Raw genomic sequence first — 10,010 nt, 5'->3', positions numbered from 1 at the left:
CACACACACACACACACACACACACACACACACAGGGGGTCTTATTAGATAGAGATACATCAATAATTAAGGGTCTTCCATCACTTTGACACGGCATGGAGTGTGTGTGTGTGTGGTTATCTCTGCACGAGGTGGTTTGGGGGGGCATAATTAGGGTGTCCCAGCTGGAGTGGAGCATTGAGGGAGGGAGGAGGGAGCGCTCTCTTCTCCTCTGCTATGCTATCCTCCTGTCTCCTCTTCTCTGGTGGTGTGGCTCTGCGCCATTAACCCTTCACACCCCTTTAATCACACTGCAGTTTGACTTAGGAGTGGGTGTGGGTGGAGAAGACACACTGCAGTTTGACTTAGGAGTGGATTGTGGTGAGAAGACACACTGCAGTTTGACTTAGGAGTGGGTGTGGGTGGAGAAGACACACTGCAGTTTGACTTAGGAGTGGGTGTGGGTGGAGAAGACACACTTGCCACAGTGTGTGTGTGTGTCTCGCTTACCCTTTTCGCAGTGCAGATATCAGCTCATCAGCTGTAGTGTCAGACTCACCTAGAGTACTTAATGCACCTCACACACACACACACGCACGCACACACACACACACAAGCACACACATACACACACACAGTGAGCATAGCACTACTCAAATGAAATATGACCGCAGAAAGCAAAAAAGCACAGGGTGGAGGATGGGTCTGCCTCAGGGAAGAACGAACACAGACACACACACACACGTAAAGACAGTGATAAGGGACACATTCAGGTGTTTTGTGTATACTGTGGGAAAGTATGCATGAAATGGCGAGAGGCAAAACATCATATTTGGATGAAGTTATTCACTGTCTGTCTGTGTGTAGCTGACCTTCAGAAAGAGAGTGTGTGTGTCTATTGGTCCCCTGAGTGTGATGCCGTCAGTGCAGGATCAATCTATCAGGCTCATTTCCATATGGTCTGGCTCTGATTAGCATATCTATTAATATGGAAAACTGACATGTCACACACTGAGACAGATTCACTCCTACAGTCTATACACACACACACGCACGCACACACACACACAGGGAAACAGCGCAGGTGATATTGATGTAAATGAATGTAGCAGTGGCCTCCCCTGAGTTCAACATGGTGAAAAATATGATGGCGCCGGAGGGGAGGGCTGCCGTCTTATCGGCTCTTCGAACTTCTTCAGGATTGGTGGGTCCCCTGCGGGACGGTTGAGCTAGCGTAGGCTAATGCGATTAGCATGAGGTTGTAAGTAACAAGAACATTTCCCAGGACATATCTGATATTGGCAGAAAGCTTAAATTCTTGTTAATCTAACTGCACTGTCCAATTTACAGTAGCTATTACAATGAAAGAATACCATGCTATTGTTTGAGGAGAGTGCACAGTTTTGAACATGAAAAGTTATTAATAAACAAATTAGGCACATTTGGGCAGTCTTGATACAAAATGTTGAACAGAAATGCAATGGTTCATTGGATCAGTCTAAAACTTTGCACATACACTGCTGCCATCTAGTGGCCAATATCTAACTTGCACCTGGGCTGGAATAATACATTATGGCCTTTCTCTTGCATTTCAAAGATGATGGTACAACAACAACCAAAAAAACGGTAGTTTTTTTCTTTGTATTATCTTTTACCAGATCTAATGTGTTATATTCTCCTACATTCCTTTCACATTTCCACAAACCTCAGTGTTTCCTTTCAAATCGCACCAAGAAAATGCATATCCTTCCTTCAGGGCCTGAGCTACAGGCAGTTATATTTGGGTATGTCATTTTGTGCGAAAACTGAAAAAAAGGGTCCGATCCTTAAGAGGTTTTAACCAACCATGCTATTTTGTTTGTTTTTTCGCGTTGTTCGTAACTTGATTTGTAGATAATGTTGCTGCTACCGTCTCTTATGACCGAAAAGAGCTTCTGGACATCAGAACTGCGATTGCTCACCTCAAACTGGATGAAGAATTCTTCTTCAATGAGTCGGACGGGAGGGATATACTACTACAGACACCCAACCAGGCCCAGATCCCTGTGATTCGCTGGAGAAGGAAACTGAGATTTCGTGGAAAAAGATAAGGGTGCCTTGCGAGGATCAGACGACGAGTGGCTAATCTGCCCTTGCCTTCCGCCCTGCTAGCTAATGTTCAATTGCTGGAAAATAAATGGGATGTGCTGAAAGTACCACAACAGCTGATGCACGATATCTAAGGAAGTCTCAATGTTTTGCTCGTCTGAGATAGTGTGGTCTACAGCTTATCATGAGATACTCTATCTACCTAGAGAGTTGTCATCTGTAATTTTTGAAGCTGTCTACATACCACCACAGACCGATGCTGGCACCAAAACTGCACTCAATGAGCTGTATATCGCCATATGCAAACAGGAAAACGCTCATCCAGAGACCACCTTTACTCCACACACAGAGACGCGGACAAAGTTCTCCCTCGCCCTCCATTTGGCAAATTTGACCATAATTCTATCCTCCTGATTCCTGCTTACAAGCAAAAATTAAAGCAGGAAGCACCAGTGATGCTAAACTACAGGACTGCTTTGCTAGCACAGACTGGAATATGTTCCGTGATTCTTCCGATGGCATTGAGGAGTACACCCCATCAGTCACTGGCTTTATCAATAAGTGCATCGAGGACGTCATCCCCACAGTGACTGTACGTACATACCCCAACCAGAAGCCATGGATTACTGGCAACATTCGCACTGAGCTAAAGGGTAGAGCTGCCGCTTTCAAGGAGTGGGACTCTAACCCGGAAGCTTATAAGAAATCCCGCTATGCCCTCCGACGAACTATCAAACAGACAAAGTGTCAATACAGGACTAAGATCGAATTGTACTACACCGGCTCCGACGCTCGTTGGATGTGGCAGGGCTTGCAAACTATTACAGACTATAAAGGGAAGCACAGCCAAGAGCTACCCAGTGACACGAGCCTACCAGACGAGCTAAATAACTTCTATGCTCGCTTTGAGGCAAATAAAACTGAAACATGCATAAGAGCATCAGCTGTTCCGAACGACTATGTGATCACGCTCTCCGCAGCAGATGTAAGACCTTCAAACAGGTAAACATTCAGGCCACAGGGCCAGACGGATTACCAGAACGTGTACTCTGAGCATGCGCTGACCAAATAGCAAGTGTCTTCACTGACATTTTCAACCTCTCCCTGTCTGACTCTGTAATACCAACATGTTTCAAGCAGACCACCATAGCCCCTGTAACCAAGAACACTAAGGTAACCTGCCTAAATGACTACCGACCCGTAGCACTCACGTCTGCAACCATGAAATGCTTTGAAAGGCTGGTCATGGCTCACGTCAACACCATTATCCCAGAAACCTTAGACCCACTCCAATTTGCATACTGCACCAACAGATCCACAGATGATGCAATCTCTATTGCACTCCACACTGCCCTTTCACACCTGGACAAAAGGAACACCTATGTGAGAATGCTGTTCATTGACGCTATTCAGCGTTCAACACCATAGTGCCCTCAAAGCTCATCACTAAGCTAAGGACCCTGGGACTAACCATCTCCCTCTGCAACTGGATCCTGGACTTCCTGATTGGCCGCCCCCAGGTGGTAAGGGTAGGTAACAACACATCCGCCACGCTGATCCTCAACACGGGGTCCCCTCAGGGGTTCGTGTTCAGTCCCCTCCTGTACTCCCTGTTCACTCATGACTGCACGGCCAGGCACGACTCCAACACAATCATTAAGTTTGCTGATGACACAACAATGGTAGGCCTGATCACCGACAACGATGAGACAGCCTATAGGGAGGAGGTCAGAGACCTGACCGTGTGGTGCCAGGACAACAACCTCTCCCTCAACGTGATCAAGACAAAGGAGATGATTGTGGACGACAGGAAAAGGAGGACCGAGCACACCCCCATTCATCGACGGGGCTGTAGTGGAGCAGGTTGAGAGATTCAAGTTCCTTGGCGTCCACACCACCAACAAAGTAACATGGTCCAAGCACACCAAGACAGTCGTGAAGAGGGCACAACATAACCTATTCCCCCTCAGTAGACTGAAAAGATTTGGCATTGGTCCTCAGATCCTCAAAAGATTTTACAGCTGCACCATTGAGAGCATCCTGACGGGTTGCATCACTGCCTGGTATGGCAACTGCTCGGCCTCCGACCGCAAGTCACCACAGAGCGTAATGCGTACGGCCCAGTACATCACCTGTGTCAAGCTTCCCGCCATCCAGGACCTCTATACCAGGCGGTGTCTGAGGAAGGTCCTAAAAATTGTCAAAGACTCCAACCACCCTAGTTATAGACTGTTCTCCCTGCTACTGCATGGCAAGCGGTACCGGAGCACCAAGTCTAGGTCCAAGAGGCTCCAAAATATAATCTACCCCCAAGCCATAAGACTCCTGAACAGCTAATCAAATGACTACCCAGACTTTTTGCATTTCCCCCCCCCCCCATTACCATCGATTACCTAGACACCGCTGCCCCGCACAGTGACCATGACTCTGTACCAGTACACCTCTATATAGCCCCGCTATTGTTCTACTGCTGCTCTTTAATTATTTGTCATTCTTATCTCTTTCTTTTTTTTAGGTATATTCTTAAAACTGCAAATTGTTGGTTAAGGGCCTTGTGATAAGCAATTTACTGTAAGTCTACACCTGTCAGCGCATGTGACAAATACAATTTATTTGATAATGGTATGAATGTCACATTGACATTGAACTTGTGGTGGTGTGTATATTTGGTGGGTGTATGTGTGTGTGTTTTTGGTTTCCTATCCTTGTGGGGACCAGAAGTCCTCACAAGATAGTAAAACAAGGAACATTTGGACAGGAGGGACATTTTTACCGTCCCCACTAAGGAAAAAGGCTATTTTAGGGTTAGGTTTTAGGGTTACAATTAGGTTTAGGGTACAATTAGGGTTAGGAGTTAGGTTAGGTTTAGGGTCAAGGGCTTTGGGGTTAGGTTAGAGTTAGGTGGGAGAATTGGATTGAATGGGATTAAGTTGTTTGATCCCACACAAGGATAGTAAAACAAATCGTGTGTGTGTGTGTGTGTGTGTGTGTGTGTGTGTGTGTGTGTGTGTGTGTGTGTGTGTGTGTGTGTGTGTGTGTGTGTGTGTGTGTTGTGTTGTGTTGTGTGTGAACTGAGAGGACCTGTGACTGTGAGACTGAGCATTCTGTCTGTGAGGTAGAGTGAGTAGTATTGTGCTGGGCAGATTGTGTGTATATTATCTGACTAGCAAGGAACGAATACAAGATCTACTATCATCCTCTCAGATATGAGCTGCATTACAACGTTTCTCTCTCCTCTCTTTCACTGAGTACATACGATACTCCTACCCGAGATGCGAGACGTGTGGTTGTGTGTGTGTGGTGTGTGTGGTGTCGTGTGTCTTTGTGTGTGTTTGGATCCTTTGCGGCTGTTGGAAGTTCTGCCACAAGAGCAGGCGGCCTGAGAGCCAGGAATCAGATCCTGAGATCCTCTTCTCCTCTCTCCTCTCTCCTCTCCTCTCCTCCGTCTCTTCTCCCTCTCCTCCTCTCTCCTTCCCTTCTCCTCTCCTCCTTCTCCTCCTCTTTTCTCTCTCCTCCTCCTCTCCCTCTCTCCTTCTTCTCCTCTCCTCTCACTCCCCTCTCTCCTCTTCTCTTCTTCTTCTCTCATCCTCTCCCTTCTCCTCACTCCTTCGTTCTTCTCCTCTCCTCTCACTCTAGCTAAATGAAACAGCCAAACAGTTGATGGAGATTGACAAGCCGACACCCAATCCCGTCCCTGGCCCCAGCTCTGACCCACCCCCCGGCCTCCCATTGGGTCCCTGCTCCTCTGGCCCCTCCCCTAAGCCATCCTCTCCAGGAAGCAGCAATGGCGCCCTCCAGAGGCGAGGGGAGGAGAGGAGAGGAGGAGAGGAGAGGAGAGGAGGAGAGGGGAAGAAGAATGCTAAGAAGCGCCACTCCTTCACAGCTCTGAGTGTGACGCAGCGGACAGCACAGCTCAACAACAGACACAGTATGGAGATCTCCCACCCTGTCCTCATCAGCTCCTCTGACCCCAGGGCTGCTGCACGGATACAGGACTCTCCCCCTGGTCCCTCTCCCTCCTCAGTAGGGGTTCTGGTTCCTCCCAGAGTGGCTTCAGTCACCTCAGAACTGCTGGCTCAAGCCAAGGTCCAACTACCACTCAACATGTAAGTACACACTCAAGAAACGTACAGTTTACTCATCACACAGGCATGGTTCACTAACTGGTAAATCTATAGGTAAATGAGTTGCCTGACAATGTTTGCTGTTTTCTCTGAGCTGCTGTCCTATCTAAATGGTGATACGGAAACTGAGATGAATATAGAGATGCTGTCGTACCTAATTACATATTTCCCTGGGCGCAGGCAACACACATACACACACACACACAGTATCCAGAGCAGGTTGTCCCGCTGATGAGGTCAGACACTTCCATCTCCGACCTGGCAACCAGCCCTGTTGCTATGGGGAAAACGTCCCCCAGTTACCATAGTAACCCAGAGGCAGTGCATGGAGACCTTGTTTACTCTTCCCTCCTATTATTCTTCAGACATATATTCAGACCTATACATTCATATATCAGACATATATTCAGCCATACAGTACCCTCCAACAGTATTTGGACAGTGAAGTCAACATTTTTCTTTACTCCAGCCATTTGGATTTGAGTTCATGAGACAATTGTACGGAACCTCTTTTTATGTGGGAGTATTACATATTTGTTTGACCATTTGAAAAGAATACCACTAATTATTTCATCCTGTTATCATGAATGATCTGTGTATCCCAGCTACCTGGCCCTGTATGCGTATAAGCCCCAGAAGGCAGATGAGTTGGAGCTGAGGAAAGGAGAGATGTACCGCGTCACAGAGAAGTGTCAGGACGGGTGGTTTAAAGGAACCTCTCTACGCACCGCGGCTTCAGGTGTCTTCCCTGGAAACTACGTCACACCCGTGTCCAGGTGAGACACGCACGCACACACTTTCTCTCTCTCTCTTTCTCAGAAAAATACTCTCTCCTTTCACACACACTATCTCTCACACACCCTTTAAAACGCATAGCTCTGTGTGACAGGCAGTCGATAAGCAGCTATGGTGATGATAGTATCCTAGAGCTGATGTCAATGGTATCATGGTCACTATTCTTACAGGACTCACTGGAACCATTCAGGCTCCCCTCTCCCTCTCTCTGTCTCTCTCTCTCGCTCTCTCTCTCTCACTGCAGAGCTCCGTTTGCAGTGGGTGGTTCGCGGAACTCCTGTCTCTCAGGGCAGGTGGGAGGGGCGGGACAGGGGAGTAAGGCAGCCTCCCCTTCCTCCCCCCAGTCTGCCGCTGCTCAGCTGAAGAACTGCCTTCGCTCTGGACAACAAACAGTTAACCAGGCCCGCTCTGCCATGCAACTGGGTACACGCACATACAGTACCAGTCAAAAGATTGAACACACATACTCATTCAAGGGTTTTTCTTTATTTTTACTATTTTCTACGTTGTAGAATAATAGTGAAGACTTCAAAACTATGAAATAACACATATGGAATCGTGTAGTAAACAAAAAAGTGTTAAAATCAAAATCAAATCAAAATATATTTGATATTTGATATTCTTCAAAGTAGCCACCCTTGGCATTCTCTCAACCAGCTTCATGAGGTAGTCACCTGAAATGCATTTCAATTAACAGGTGTGCATTGTTAAAAGTTCATTTGTGGAATTTCTTTCCTTCTTAATGCGTTTCAGCCAATCAGTTGTGTTGTGACAAGGTAGTGGTGGTATGCAGAAGATAGTGTCACACGCTGATCTGTGACACTATCTTCTGTCCTTGTGATTGTCTCCACCCCCCTCCAGGTGTTGCCCATCTTCCCCTGTGTAATTATACGTGTGTTCTCTGTTTGTCCGTTGCCAGTTCGTCTTGTTTGTCAAGTCAACCAGCGTTTTTGTTATCAGCTCCTGCTTTTCCCAGTCTTTCTTTTTCTCGCCCTCCTGGTTTTTGACCCTTGCCTGTCCTGACTCTAAGCCCGCCTTCCTGACCACTCTGCCTTCCCCTGATCCTGCCTGCCGTCCGGTACCGTTGCTCCACCTCTGGTTTACTGACCCCTGCCTGCCTTGACCTGTCTATTGCCTGCCCCTGTTGAAATATTAAACCATTGTCAATTTGATGTGTCTGCATCTGGGTCTTACCTTGATTCCTGATAGATAGCCCTATTTGGTAAAAGACCAAGTCCATATTATGGCAAGAACAGCTCAAATAAGCAAAGAGAAACGACAGTCCATCATTACTTTAAGATATTAAGGTTAGTCAATCCGGAAAGTTTAATGAACTTTGAAAGTTTCTTCAAGTGCAGTCGCAAAAACATGAAGCTCTATGATGAAACTAGCACTCATGAGGACCGCCACAGGAAAGGAAGACCAAGAGTTACCTCTGCTGCAGAGGATTAGTTCATTAGAGTTACCAGCCTCAGAAATTGCAGCCCAAATAAATGCTTCACAGAGTTAAAGTAACAGACCCATCTCAACATCAACTGTTGGACACCATTAGGAAGAAGAGACTTGCTTGGGCCAAGAAACACGAGCAATGGACATTAAACTGGTGGAAATCTGTAACGGTTTTCTTCTGTGGACGAAGGAGAGGACCAAAGCGCAGCGTAGCCAATGTTCATCATGTTTAATGAAGACTATAAACTTGAACACTACAAAATAAATAAACAACAAAACGTGAAAACCGAAACAGTCCTATCTGGTGCAGAGACAAACGACTAACACCTGCCTCTGATTGGGAACCATATCAGGCCAAAGACAGAAACAGGAAAACTAGACACACAACATAGAATGCCCACTCAGCTCACGTACTGACCAACACTAAAACAAAGAAAACACAAAAGAACTATGGTCAGAACGTGACAAAATCTGTCCTTTGATCTGATGAGTCCAAATGTAGGATTTTTGGTTCCAACCGCTGTGTCTTTGTGAGACGCAGAGTAGGTGAACAGATGATCTCCGCATGTGTGGTTCCCACTGTGAAGCATGGAAGATAATGTGTGATGGTGCAGGAGTGCTTTGCTGGTGACACTGTCTGTGATTTATTTAGAATTCAAGGCACACTTAACCAGCATGGCTACCATTGCATTCTGCAGTGATAAGCCATCCCATCCGGTTTGTGCTTAGTGAAACTATCATTTGGGACCATCATTTGTTCACCTGGAAAAGCATTCCAGGTGAAGCTGGTTGAGAGAATTCCAAGAGTATGCAAAGCTGTCCTCAAGGCAAAGACTGGCTACTTTGAAGAATCTCAAATATAAAATATATTATAAAATATAGTAACCTTTTAATATTTTTGGTTACTACATGATTCCATATGTGTTATTTCATAGTTTTGAAGTCTTCACTATTATTTTACAATGTAGAACATAGTAAAAATAAAGAAAAACCCTTGAATGAGTAGGTGCGTCCAAACTTTTGACTGGTACTGTACATACACACAAAGATACTCACACACACACAAAGATGATTCAGGTTCTAGTGCTGTACATTTTATCCATCTCTCTTATATCTGGCCTCTCTCTCCCTCCTTCCCTCTCTCCCTCCTTCCCTCTCTCCGTCACGGAGAACATGATGGTATTTAAAGTTTCTCCTGGGAGCCTTATGAGTGCACAGTGTGGAATCGCTTCCCAGAATAACACACACACACACACACACACACACACACACACACACACACACAACACACACACACACACACACACACACACACACACACACACACACACACACACACACACACACACACAACCACACACACCACACACAACACACACAACACACACAACACACTCCTTCCTCAGTGACATCACTGCTGTTGTTTAGTGGAGGCGTAATAATAGAGCACAGAACTCAATCTCTCCCCACCTCCTCTCTCTCTCTCTTTCTTTTCACTCACACAAATCAACACATCTGGTATCCATTACAAAAGAAAATATCGCCATAGGTAGACTATGTGAGTTCAAACTGCCA

General features: G+C 46.2%; 1 pseudogene; it reads left to right on the top strand.

The window, feature by feature from the left end:
* Window positions 1–10,010, top strand: part of LOC111971472 (E3 ubiquitin-protein ligase SH3RF3-like) — an 89,303-nt pseudogene that overhangs the window by 62,211 nt on the left and 17,082 nt on the right.

The sequence above is a fragment of the Salvelinus sp. IW2-2015 genome, linkage group LG2 (genome assembly GCF_002910315.2).
Source record: "Salvelinus sp. IW2-2015 linkage group LG2, ASM291031v2, whole genome shotgun sequence".
Taxonomy (NCBI): Eukaryota; Metazoa; Chordata; class Actinopteri; order Salmoniformes; family Salmonidae; genus Salvelinus; species Salvelinus sp. IW2-2015.
The sequence above is the reverse complement of the archived record's forward strand: the minus strand, read 5'-3'. Positions and strand labels throughout refer to the sequence as shown.